At 48.2% G+C, this 13,890-nt stretch overlaps 1 long non-coding RNA gene across 1 annotated transcript in view; it reads right to left on the bottom strand.

Annotated features, from left to right (window-relative positions):
• LOC138452666 (uncharacterized) overlaps positions 1-10,732 on the bottom strand; it is a 285,543-nt gene extending 274,811 nt beyond the window's left edge. Inside the window, exon 1 of the long non-coding RNA XR_011260301.1 lies at positions 10,285-10,732. This is a non-coding gene — a long non-coding RNA (uncharacterized lncRNA). The remainder of the gene's footprint in view (positions 1-10,284) is intronic.
• Between the last annotated feature and the right edge of the window lie 3,158 nt (positions 10,733-13,890).

The following is a 13,890-nucleotide window of genomic DNA, read 5'->3' as shown; positions in this document are numbered from 1 at the left end:
CCTCTACTTCCAGTTGTTGCCCCTCAGTCTGTTTCCGGTGCGGGCAGCCACATGCTGTCCATCCAATCTTGCACCTCCTAAGGCCCCTCAAGGAAGAGCACCTGTCCGTTATGTAGGGCCTTCCACTTTGCTGGATAAACCTGCCTTACACAACCTCTCTTTCGTGGTGACTGTCATGCATCCTACGTACTCACCTGGCCCAGCTGCGTGCCGGCATAGGACTCAGGACCGGCGGCGGAACGGACCACGGGCCCCCTCCTCACCACATCTACCCAGCTGCCGGGTGGGTACCATGCGCTGGGGCACCCCTGGCGCTTTTTGCCCCATTCACGTTGGGGGTTGCGCCTGCAAACACGCAGGAGTTCCGCCTTTCTTTGTGGCCGCCTATGGGACATGGCACATCGAGGAAGATGGTCATGTGACCAGGAAGGCGATCACGTGACCAGGAAGGTGGTCACGTGACCAGGAGATACGGAATAAAAGAGGCCTGGCCCTCTTAATAAGTGCTTCTCAGATGTTTTTACGGGGTTTGGCGACTCCTTTGTTCTGTGTTCTTTTTGCTCCGACCTTTTGGATTCTGGACGTCGTTTTCTGGCTTGGATTGCTCTTGGTTTTTCCCTTGGATTTGGTATATGTTTGGACTGCCTGCTCGAACTACCCAGACCTTGGATTTTGCTCTCCTGGATTGCCTTCTTCTTTCTCCTTTGGCCCTGGTATAAAAAGACTATTGCATCTGGAATCAAGTACTTTTGTTATTCTTAGCTACACGTTGTGCTATTCTCAGACCACAGTGGACCCTGCTATATTGAGGTACCCTTTTCATCTCCTCTACCCTAACCCGCAACACCTTCACGGGGAACAGTTAGGTACAAGGCTGTCATCGGTCATTCCCAAGGGTAGGTGCTTTTCTACCTGTCTGTTTATGCCTAATTGTAAAGTCCTTGTACTTGCCTACTAACGGTGTGTTTTCCTTGCAGCCACTCGGGACCCGGTGTTCTCTGTTCCTGTCACCTGTGGCCCCAATAACTGGTCAGCGAGATGTTTTGCTCTTCTATGACTGGTACTTTGGGAAGGCGGTATACTAATCCACATGGACCTCAGTTCCTGACAGACTGAGAAGCCTCTTACCCACTGGATTATGGATACCTCCACTGGGGACCCGGTGGCTGCCCTTGTATAAGCAATCACAGTCCTAAGGGCAGACATGGCGGCCGCTACAACGGCCATCCATCAGCGATTAGACACCATACAAAGTGAAAGGTACGCTTTGCCCACAGATGAGGAGTTTGGGGATGCACCTTCCCAACAAGAACCTCCTGCTGGGGCGGTGGCTCCGGCCCCGGTTTATGTACCCACTCCCTTCCTGTTGGCTGCACCTGAGAAATTCCAAGGTGATCCGCGTAAATTCCGCACCTTTTTGAATCAATGCAAATTACACTTCTTATGCCGCCCACAGGCTTTTTCTGATTCCACCACAAAGGCCGCTTTCACCTTGTCCCATTTAAGTGGTATTTCTGCCATATGGGCGAACCTGCTGTTGGAAAGTGACAGCCCTGTCTTGTATGATTTTGATAGGTTACTGGCAGAAATGTCCAGGGTGTTTGATACCCACCACAAAGCACAAACCTGTGACCTAGAATTCCTTGACCTGACAAAAGGGAAAACCATGCTGATTGAGTACATGATGCGGTTTAACCAGCTATCTATCGAGATCGCCTGGCCAGAGGATAAAAAATCAGTCGTATTCTATAGGGGGCTCAGTGATCAAATGAAAGACGCCCTTGCTGTAGTACCCACATTGCCGACCCAGTACCATGACTTAGTGGACTTGGCCTTAGAAGTCGATGCCAGGCATGTAGAAAGAAAGACAGAGTTAAAAAGAACACCCTTGTTTTCTCCGGGCTCAGCAACCGTAGGACCACCCAGCAAACCCATGCAGATTGGGGGTATCCGCAGTCCCATAACACCTACAGAGAGGGAACATCGTAGACAGGCTAATGCTTGCTTCTACTGTGGAATCAGTGGCCATTTTGTTAAGTAGTACCGCAGGAGACCTAAACCAAAACCAGCAGGTTTTCCAAAGGCTCGTCCCTCGGACAGGGGACGCGGACGAGCCTGTCTATACATCCCTATGTTCCCCCTTCTCTGTCCGATTCCACCAGGCACTAGTACCTAAATACCCTTTTGTTTTCCGCTGATAACATCAAACACCCGCTACACTTAATCATGGACTCCGGAGCCACAGGTAACTATGTTGACATCTCTTTGGCCGATTCCCTAAACCTACCCCCGCAAAACAAGAAACACCCAGAACCGGTACAGCCCGTAGTTGGTTCGCCTCTAATTTCTGGCCCCATTAGACAACAAACAGCCCCTGTAACCTTGCTATTACAGGACACACACCAAGAAACCATTACCTTTGACCTGATTACCGCCAATCAATATGGTCTTATCCTCGGCATCCCCTGGTTGCGTGCACATAACCCTGTCATCAACTGGACCCTGGGGTCGGTTGTCTTTGAATCATTGTTTTGTCAAGAACACTGTCTCACAGCCCCAGAACAGATGACCACACCAGCTCAAGCCCTAAGGGCCCTTGCTCAGTTATCCATACACGAACCAAATGATGGATATCGACACTCCGGGACATGTGGTTGGTCTTGTTGCAGCCCAAATACCCTTAGAGTATCACGACTTTTTGGAAGTGTTTGACAAAAAATCTTCAGAACACCTTCCCCCTCATCGTCCATATGGTTGTCCCATTGATTTAGTCCCCGGGGCTGTGGTACCGAGCGGATGATATACTCCCTCTCCGCGTTGGAAGATATGATTCTGAAGGAGTATTTACACCACTCGGTTCAGTTGGGACACATCAGACCGTCCCAGTACCCCGCTGCTAGTCCTATCTTTTTCGTGCCAAAAGAGAGAAGGCGACCTCCGTCCATGTATAGATCACTGTCGACTCAATCATATCACAATCAAGAACCAATACCCTATTCCCCTCATCACACCTTTATTGGATTGATTGACACATGCCTCGGTCTTCACCAAACTAGACCTACGAGGTGGGTATAATCTTATATGGGTTCGAAAGGGTGATGAGTGGAAAACGTCTTTTTGTACCAGATACGGCCTCTTTGAGTACACTGTTATGCGGTTCGGGCTCTGCAATGCACCAGCGACCTTTCAGAGGTTCATGAATGAGATCTTCCACGATATTATCGATATCTATGTGGTGGTGTATTTGGACAACATTTTAGTGTTCTCACAATCCCGACAGCAACACGTCACACACGTTTGGGAGGTGTTGGGTCGGCTACGTGCTCACTTTCTCTATGGTAAGCCCGAAAAATGTCTATTTCACACCCAGGAAGGGGACTTCCTAGGTTTCCACATTACCCCCGGAGGCCTAGCTATGAACACTACCAAGGTACGTGCCGTCATTGACTAGCCTGTTCCACAAACCGTCAAGGAGGTGCAATCCTTCCTTGGCTTCGCCAATTTTTATAGGCGTTTCATTGCAGGATTCTCGGCTATTGCTGCACCACTGACACAGCTCACAAGTCCTCGCACCCTGTTTATGTGGACACCCCTGCAGCAGAATGCATTCATGGCCTTAAAGACGGCGCTTACAACTCCCCCCATCTTACAGCACCCAATACTGACCTCCCTTATGTCCTTGAAGCCAATGCTTCATCATATGCCTTAGGGGATGTTTTGTCACAATCCTGTCCAGCCTCAGGTTTGTTATATCCGGTTGCCTTTTCATTCACGAAAATGTACCCCGGCAGAGAATCACTACACCGTCACTGAAAAAGAACTCCTGTCTGAAGGATGCCTTCCAGGTTTGGCGACACCATCTGCTTGGGGCTAAACACCAGGCTACGGTGTGCACAAATTACAACCATTGCCACTCCCATTAACACCATGGCACACTGTCACAGTGGATTTCGTCACTGACATGCCCAGGGTGAAAGGGTTTGATACTATCTGGGTGGTGGTCGATTCTTTCACTAAAATGGCCTGTTTTGTTCCTTGCACCGGCATACCCACAGCTCCTGCCCTAGCAGACCTATTTTTTCACCATGTCTTCTGTCTCTTTGGGTTACCTTCCATCGTCGTGTCTGATCGGGGTTCCCAGTTCACTTCCCGGTTTTGGCAGTCCCTCACAAAGTTACTAGGTATAGACACCCGCTTCTCGTCCTCTTAACACCCAGAGATGGAGACGGGCAGATCGAGCTTGTTAATCAGACCATGAGCAGTATCTGCGTTGTCTATCGCTGCAACATCAACAATCCTGGTACCAGGTCCTACACATAGCAGAGTTTGCTTACAACAACGCACCTCACTCCTCCACAAGCTGCTCCCCCTTCTACACATTGTATGGTCAACACCCTCGCATCCTCCCCTTCCCGGATCTAACTCCCACACATCCATCCCCTGTCTCCTCTTGTATAAGGAACTTGAAGGACATCCACAGCCAGACCTTGATACACCTCAGGGAATCACAGGGGTTGATGTGACTGGCTGCCGATAAAAAACATGCTGTAGCCCCCATCTACGCCATAGGGGATAGAGTATGGCTTTCCACCAGACATCTCCCTATACCGGGCTACCGTAAACTGTTGCCCCGTTTTGTCGGTCCATACCGGGTGACTAAAGTCATCAATCCCGTGGCCTATCACCCTTCCTTTTGGCGTATTCATCCAGTCTTCCACACGTCTCTCCTCAAACCATGCCTGGTTTTCATGCATATTGTTCTGCCCCCTTCGCCTGTGATGAAGGGTGCCTCCGAAGAATACGAGGTCAGTGCCATTCTTGGGTCTCGGATATCTAGGGGACACCTCTACTACTTGGTGGACTAGTTGGGTTATGGTCCAGAGGAGAGGTCCTGGAAACCCGCTAGCGAGGTCAATGCCCCGTTACTGGTTTCTCGTTTTCATAGGGACAATCCATCTAGCCCACGTGGACGTGCGCCCTTGGGGAGGACTCTGTCATGCACCCTACGTACTCACCTGGCCCAGCTGCGTGCCGGCATGGGACTCGGGACCGGCGGCAGCGTGGGGCACGGGCCCCCTCCATCTCCACATCTACCCAGCTGCTGGGTGGGTACTGTGCGCTGAGGCACACCTGGCGCTTTTTGCCCCGTTCACGTTGGGGTTGCCATGGCGCCTGCAAACACGCAGGAGTTCCGCATTTCTTCGTGGCCGCCTATGGGACACGGCACATCGACGAAGACGGTCACGTGACCAGGAAGACGGTCACATGACCAGAAATCTGCAGCAAGGAAGGCGGTCACGTGACCAAGAAGTACGGAATAAAAGAGGCCCGGCCATCTTGATCAGTGCTTTTCAGCTGTTTTTACGGTGTTTGGCGACTCCTGTGTTCCGTGTTCTTTTTGCTCTGACCTTTTGGATTCTGGACTTCATTTTCTGGCTTGGATTGCTCTTGGTTTTTCCCTTGGATTTGGTATATATTTGGACTGCCTACTCGAATTGCTCAGACCTTGGAACTTGCTCTCCTGGATTGCCTTCTTCTTTCTCCTTTGGCCCTGGTATAAAAAGACTATTGCATCTGGAATCAAGTATTTTTGTTATTCTTAGCATCACATTGTGCTATTCTCAGACCACTGTGGACCCTTCTATATTGAGGTACCCTTTTCATCTCCTCTACCCTAACCCACAACACCTTTAGGGGGAACAGTTAGGTACAAGGCTGTCATTGGTCATTCCCAAGGGTAGGTGCCTTTCTACCTGTCTGTTTATACTTAATTGTAGAGTCCTTGTACTTGCCTGCTAACGGTGTGTTTTCCTTGCAGCCACCTGGGACCCGGTTTTCTCTGTTCCTGCCACCTATGGCCCCAATAACCGGTCAGCGAGTTGTTTTGCTCTTCTCTGACTGGTACTTGGGGAGGGAGGTATACTAATCCACGTGTACCTCAGTTCCTAACAGTGACAAATTGGGCTCTATATTTCTGCACTTGGAAGGTGTAGTCTGGGAAGAGTGTCAGCTTAGCCGAGGTATAGTTCCTCCGTTCCTTGAAGTTCCTCCGTTCCTTGAGAATGCCAGTATCGTATCCCGCTCTTTGTAGTTCAGTACTTTGCCAATGATCAGTCTCGAAGGAGCTCCCGGTGGTGGTCTCTTGGTCAAGGATCTGTGTGCTCTTTCTATCGTAAAGCCTTGTGTGAGGTTGCGGGTCCTATTTCCTGCAAGAGCAAGTTTTCAATGTAGTTTGTAAGGTCATTACCCTCCATATCCTCCGGCAGCCCCAGGATCCTAATGTTATTTCTGCGGGTGCAGCCTTCAGTATTGTCAGCTCTGTCTTTCAACAATTCAACCTTCTGCTGCAGCACATTGATGTCCACCGTTGCCTGTGGTGCCTCAGATACCCTTGTGTCGAAGTGGCACATAGGACGTCAGGCAATGTGAGCCCAGGTCCCCTTCTCTGACTGACACACTATGCGAACTTGTGGAGCTGAATAAAACTGGAAGTGGTTCATTTTTTGGACTCATATTTTGACATAATCAAGATCATTTTATGTTACAAGTTACATTCATAATCTCAAAGTAAGTCTTCATGCAGCTGCACATCACCTGTGCCCGGGTATTATTAATCATGTCTCTCCCCTCATACAAGGCTGGAGTAACAACTATCGTTACTGCCGCCTGTGGTTGCGGGGTCACCTTCGCCCGCACAGCCCGGCCAGTCAATAGGAACGGAAGAGTCAATCAGTGTATGCCTAGGGGCATGTTACACCGGAAGGCCTAAATGCGATATCTGGCCCACACTGAAGTGTCCTCCCCTTTTCTATGCAGTAGGGAGTCCCTCACTCTACTCATACACAGCAAAAGCCTGACAACACTTGGAATAAGCATCACTTGGAATAAGCATTTACATGGCCGCCAAGGAAGCGAGGACTGAAGGCATGGGAAGCGGGTAACTTCTAAAAATGTGCACATGTATCTTAATTCTATTTCCTCCATTTCATACCCCCGGAAAACCCTAAGAATCAAATATGATGTTGCCAAGCAATATCGGTAGCAGAAGGTGGACTGCACTTTTTAAAAATGGCTGCTACTGAAAAGCATAACACAAAATGTGCACAGGGATGGGACATAGATCACGTGGCCACTTCATACTCGGGATAACTACAAATAACTGGTGTTACAACTACTTTGATTGGACAGCTGCCCTTTGCGGCATGGTCTGCCTTTCGGTGAATGTGGCTCTCACACTCCATGTCTCACAGATCGGATGCCATCACTGGCAACCTTATTGGCAGTCTCTTTAAAGAGTCCAAGGATTGAATGGCTATTCACTGGTGTAAGTGCTGCCACACACACATGCACAGCCCGGTACACAGTGGCGGGCAGTGGAAGACTTCAGCTTGCAGTGCTATTAACCCAGCACCTTTTATGAACACCACATAGCCACCCTAAATTCTCCACAGCGCCTGAAAGCGACTGCATTTATAGGAAGCACTTAACAATGAAGCTGTTTTTCTTGCATGTTTACTCGGTGACAGGAAACACCTGCACCTGTTAGTAATTAGCACTGGACAGCATTTACTTCTGATACTGGATTTTTACGGTGACTGCAATTGTTCTAAGAAATTGTCGAGGCCTGACCTGACTAAATGGGGCCGGTCCGACCAGCGCACCCTACAGAGAAGTGTTATACCAATGTTTCACCGAATTGTTATATTTAAAGTGAGAGACACAAAACCCTGGGCCGTGCTTCTTGCATGCCACCTGCCCCTAAACCTATCCATACTTGTGAACCAATGGAACCCTATAGTGCTTGGCTCTCCATGCAAGCGCATGGTCCCACTTGGAAATGTTAGATATGAAAGGACGTTTATTGGCGCGTGGCAATAATCCTCTTTGAAGTGCCTGCAGGATCTGAGCCCTGCTCCGGAATCCTAGCATCTTACATGCAGCGATGCGAACCTGAACCGCTTGGAGATGCTACAAATATAGCTCTTGCTGCCATCGCAGCACTCTATATGCGGCAGGCTGTATGACTTCCGGAATAACTGGCAATGATTGCATTCCTCTTGAAAGCGGATTTCAACCAGAAGGCTAAACACATATGGCCTGCGGCGGTTAGTGTTCGGATTTCTGTTGCAGGTGGTGCTTTATCCCACTAATCTATTTTACCTTATTTTCGGCCCATGGCAGGTCAGGTCTGGGCATCCCCCGGAAATGGAGAGTAATCATTTGTAGGCCTGGCCCAGGGCGAGAGCTCCGGTGCTGAAGGCCGCCCGCTGGACTCGGAATAGTCAGAAACGTCACATACCTGACAGGAAACCCGCAGAGATGGGGGCAGCCGCCGCTGGGGTCCTGGGCCAGTGGCCTTGATTCCTGGAGATGGGCCGTTCCCATCATCCCACTCTCACTGATGGGCACACAAAACGTACTTGGCAACATTCTGTGACCAAAAAGCTGTAGGATTTTTTAAGTTCCAAAAATGGTAGTTAGCATAATGATAACTTAATGGGAAATGACATCACATGTCATATGGCCATAAACCACAAGGTTCTAAGCATAACAGTTTGAAATAAATAGCACAGGTATTGGTTTAAAATGTGTGTTTTGCAGCACTCGCCTTACAAGCTTTGTTTGCTGGAGCCCTTCCCGCCATCACGTCCCTTGGGGTATCCAGAAGTGTTATTACCTTGTTGCCTTCAACACCAGTTCCTCTGCAACAGCTACAAAGAAGGATGTATAGCTTTTCAGCGGACATTTATTGTTTCAGCTCCCTGCTGGCTGGCAGTCTTGTGATAATCGGTAGCAAAAGACCTCCCGTGTATTTCTTTGTCTCCATTAAAATGTATTCACCCCACGGGTGCCTCAGACTGTTTTCCACTCCAAACACACCATATCCATATGTTTCATTTCACTTAGCTACTGCCGAGACATATTTTGATTCTATAGAAATGTATTGATTCTTGCTCAGCCCGGGGCACTTACTGCAAATCGTTGGGTTATGGATTTTTAGGAATACGTTTGCACCCTTGGTACCGCTCAGCCGATTTCTAAGTCGATTTTTGCTGCAACATTACATTTGTCTATTAAAAAGAAAGTTTGGGAGTAAAATGAAAGGAGACCTGTTTAGATGTGTGTTTCATAAAAGAAGCTAACACACCAAAAATGATGCAGCATATTGTTTGAACAAATGTATCGTGGTTGTGTTAGTCACTTGTGGGATCGTCACCCACATGGCTGTTTTAGCTAGAAAATATCAGAGAAAGGGGGCAGCATAGAAAACTATTTGCGGAGAGAGAGAATGACAAACTGGGGAAAGCGCTCAGATGACTGCAGAAAAAATACTCGCAGTGTATTTTAGGAGTCAGATGTATGAAAAAATGAAATAAATTACAATAAAATAAATAAAAATAAAATTCGAAACTGTGCAGTGTGCTGGTTTTTTTGAACTGCCCAATTGCACACACGTGAAATGTATCCACTATACCAACTCATGTTGCTCTGGAGCAGACTAGCTGTTTTATGCACTTGCATCATTTAATTGTAGGGATTAATATTATTGTGTTTGAAGTTTGTGCTTGATGTTAGTGCCTTGAAGCCATAAAGGAAGCAATGTTGCTGCGTGCCTCTTTGGTGTTTAACAGTAGATGCAGCGCAATGGCGCCCGCCTCCTTTCAGCCCATTGCTGGCTGGCGCACACTGGGCCTGCCCTCCTTCCTGTTTTGTTAATGCTAGCATCAAGGAAGTGGGCATAATAGAGAAAACGTCGTGGTGATCCTCCCGAGTTAGAATGCAATTTGTCGCTGTATGTACACACGGCCACTAAATGCACCTCGCGATTTCCCGGGATGTGTCGGCTCAGGGAACCTCCTCTTCTGTCGGGAGGAAGATAGTAAAGAGGGGACCTGGCGGCAGGCAAAAAGTACCTGCCAATATATGGGGCAAGGAATGAAAGAGCTAAATTAACACTTTCATGTCTGGAATTACCTGGGTTTGGCAGGTCCCTTGGAGGGTGAATACACAGGGCCTGACCTGCAAAACTAAGAGCCCTCCATCACATAGAGTGTACTGATGTCATTCATTGTAGCACTTTATAAATAATAAATTGAAATAATACACACATCTACTGGGGCGGTTATAGGGTTTGTGGAGCGAAGGACACAGGTACAGTTGGGCCTCCCAAAAAACAAAGAAATCAGAAGATCCTACAATCGGTTTGTACACTCTGCTCCGTTTAAGTCACAACCCATTATTAGCGTTCCCACCCTCGCTTCACCTTCTCTTGAGGCCACATACCTGTTTTTTTTGTTTCCTCCTTCGAGTTCAGACACCGGACAAAAGCCGCTAAATCTTGAGTTGAACTGCACTGGATGTCGTCCCAGTCTGCACACACGTGTGAAACGAGTGCACAGTGACGACCTGACGTCCTCTGCACACGTGCGCTCAGAGTTACGTCAGGTCAGCCTGAGGTTGTCAATCAAATAACGACTTCAGTTCACACCCACCCACCAGCCGACATCAGGTTTAACTCTCTCACTTCTGCAGCTCTGAGCTCTGCAGCTACTGGCTCTGTGCCGGATCTCGCTCAGAGGCATTACCGCCTGGGGAGGCATCAATCAAATAACGTCTTCAGTTCACAACCACCCACCAGCCGACGTCAGGTTTAACTCTCTCACTTCTGCAGCTCTGAGCTCTGCAGCTACTGGCTCTGTGCCGGATCTCGCTCAGAGGCATTACCGCCTGGGGAGCCATCAATCAAATAACGTCTTCAGTTCACAACCACCCACCAGCCGACGTCAGGTTTAACTCTCTCACTTCTGCAGCTCTGAGCTCTGCAGCTACTGGCTCTGTGCCGGATCTCGCTCAGAGGCATTACCGCCTGGGGAGGCATCAATCAAATAACGACTTCAGTTCACACCCACCCACCAGCCGACATCAGGTTTAACTCTATCACTTCTGCAGCTCTGAGCTTTGCAGCTACTGGCTCTGTGCCGGATCTCGCTCAGAGGCATTACTGCCTGGGGAGCCATCAATCAAATAACGTCTTCAGTCAGTCAGTCAATATGTTTATTCGGATACAAAATCCATCAAACACATATATGGACATAACACGAAATCAACCACAGTCAATAAAATCCCTTCCTAAACACTTCCACATAAATTCTATCACAGCATATTGCATAGCTCTCAACTCACACGCTTTTGGCGGGTGTCACCCGCCTTGTAAAGCGCTGAATCACCCGCCAAGCCTCCTGCACGCCCATTCATTTCAATGGGCCTCTCACCCGCCAAAAACACAATCGGGTGTTTTCACCCGCCTTTGCTACACAAATGGTTGAGAGCTATGATATTACATATCAAATTAGACTACATCAAATGGCATTACAAAAAATCCAAAGCTAAAAACAGGAATAAAGTACAAAAAGACGTTCACAACTGCAGCCAACTGGTTGACAAAGATCCTATAAACCAATATCAAAAACCCTGATTCTTGGGGAAAAATATAGAGCAGTGCAGGTATCCACGTGAATTCATTAGCCCCTTCCTGTAGTGCATGGGTCGTTTTAAAAAAGATAATAATGCCCACACCGTTAAAACAGAATAAGCACTCAGAAGAAAGAGGATAGCAGGCCTATAGCAGCGGATATTAGCTTCCCTTATGACGGGCAATAAGGTTGATCGTCTGATCCGGCTATAACCAGGGCAAAACAATAACAGGTGGGCCAAATCCTCTTTTATATAACCACACACCGGGCACCCTGCCAAGACTGGTTAACCACTCCATTTAGCTGTGGTTTGCCTCAAGAGGAGACAATCAAAACTTGCACCTGTGATTAGCCAGCGATTTTTCCTGGTAGTGCCCCAAATTAAATAGGGCTGTATCTCCTTTGCCCAGCTAATCACTGCGTGCTCTTTGTCTGAATTAGTCACATACTCCAAAAAGGTCCCTTTAATTGCAAACACTTCCCCCAAAATGCATTTTATAGCGTCTCATCTGAACTTTAGTCAGAAGTGCATCAGGGGGACAAAGGACCCTTATACTGCCCTCAGACAAAATGTTGTTGATATAGTCAAGCCATGGGATTCTTCTCCAACCATCCCTTGACATTAAAATCCTGATTATGAAATGGCAGGGGGAAGCACATTTTGAAGTTGTCAATCAAATAACGTCTTCAGTTCACACCCACCCAACAGCCGATATCAGGTTTAACTCTCTCACTTCTGCAGCTCTGAGCTCTGCAGCTACTGGCTCTGTGCCGGATCTCGCTCAGAGGCATTAGCGCCTGGGGAGCCATCAATCAAATAACGTCTTCAGTTCACAACCACCCACCAGCCGAAATCAGGTTTAACTCTCTCATTTCTAGAGAACCAATGTGGAGTTTGCATCACACCAAGGAGGGACCTGGCGGATGGTGCCTGGCTGTCTGCTCAGACATCGGGGCCTGGGGGACATTGCTTAGCAACCATGAGATTGAACACTCCAGCCCTTGCTGCTGATGCCGAGGCAGGCATAATGGAGTTTGCGTCTTGTTTTAAATAGTTTATTGTTTTCAAAAGGGGTCCGGGTCCCGTGTTGAAAACAACAAAGTATTTTTTGTTAAAGGTAAGCTCCATTACAGCGGTGGCAAAGAAGACACCAGGGGTAGCAGCTGCGACCACAGGGGTTTCACTTGCTACCCCTGGCTACTCCCAAATGACGTCCATGCTTACTACCTTGTGCGTTTCAATGACTGGAATTAGCTTGGCTCTGGGCCTAAGGCCACACTGTCCGAGCTTACAAAAACCCTATGCATGTTTGGCTTGAGCAGCCATTTAATGGCGGCATGCTGAGCCCATACTCCACATTTGCCACTCCTCAGTTCCCTTTCCTGCTTTCCTTATTCTTGCATGGAACACCAGTACTCAGTCCACCTGGTTTCACTAGCCGCCGTGATATTTCCATTTAGCTCTGGTTTCCAGTCGATGATGGAGTTTGCCAACGTGATGCGCGCTGAGTCACGAGATCTGCTCCACCCATGAACCCAAATCTGGACGCGGTCTGCATGTCAAATCATCCACTGGCCTTGCATATTTGCAAAACCTTCATTGGGGCTGCGTTTCATTGAGTTTCCTGGAGTAACACCTTTGGGCCCCTCTCATGGATTCCACATTTAGTCTCATATATTTCTTCCTGGATGATAAAGGGTGCCATATGTTATCTTGGCAGCTTCTCTACCACCAATGCACTGCATGGAGGACAGGAGGAGCTCTGGGTGATCCTCCATGCACTGCCTCTTGAGGTCGGATACCTAAGAGGGTAGCTCCTCCTGACCCCTAGGATTCCCCAGTCTCTCTCATTGGGTTAGAAATAGGTGGTTCCATCGCACAGCATTCGGCACCAGGGCTATACCCCACTAGGCAAAACATCCACCGCTTGGCTAAACCCCTCCTTCCTAAGTTAGCCCAATGCTACAATTGTGGTGTGGTGATTAGGCATGTGGGACCCCTGTGACTGCATTTGGACTTAAAAGACTTCTAGTGACCTTGCAGCCTACACTAACCCTGAAGCTTGAACACCTGAAATTAGTTTTACCACTTGACACTACCTTTTCATTTACATATCTGTCATCTAAAACACATAAAGCATTTAAACGTGACTGTTCTCTAGGCCTTTGCATGTATTCATTGTGATAACGCGTTGGCCTGTCATGATCCACAACTTAACTCCAGAGAAATAGACATGGGTGTCAGAAAGGGTATCCAACTTGTACCGTAAAACCTGCAAATAATCCTGATAATAAGATCCTCAGTGTGGAGTCTTGCCCCGAGGACCACTTATGACCAACACCTCAACACTGCGCATCAAAATTCAGCTGACGGAAAGCCAGGTCAATGACAGCATTCGGGATGTAGTGAGAATAT

Source organism: Ambystoma mexicanum, chromosome 4p, assembly GCF_040938575.1.
Source record: "Ambystoma mexicanum isolate Mex_15411 chromosome 4p, UKY_AmexF1_1, whole genome shotgun sequence".
Lineage (NCBI taxonomy): Eukaryota > Metazoa > Chordata > Amphibia > Caudata > Ambystomatidae > Ambystoma > Ambystoma mexicanum.
The sequence above is the reverse complement of the archived record's forward strand: the minus strand, read 5'-3'. Positions and strand labels throughout refer to the sequence as shown.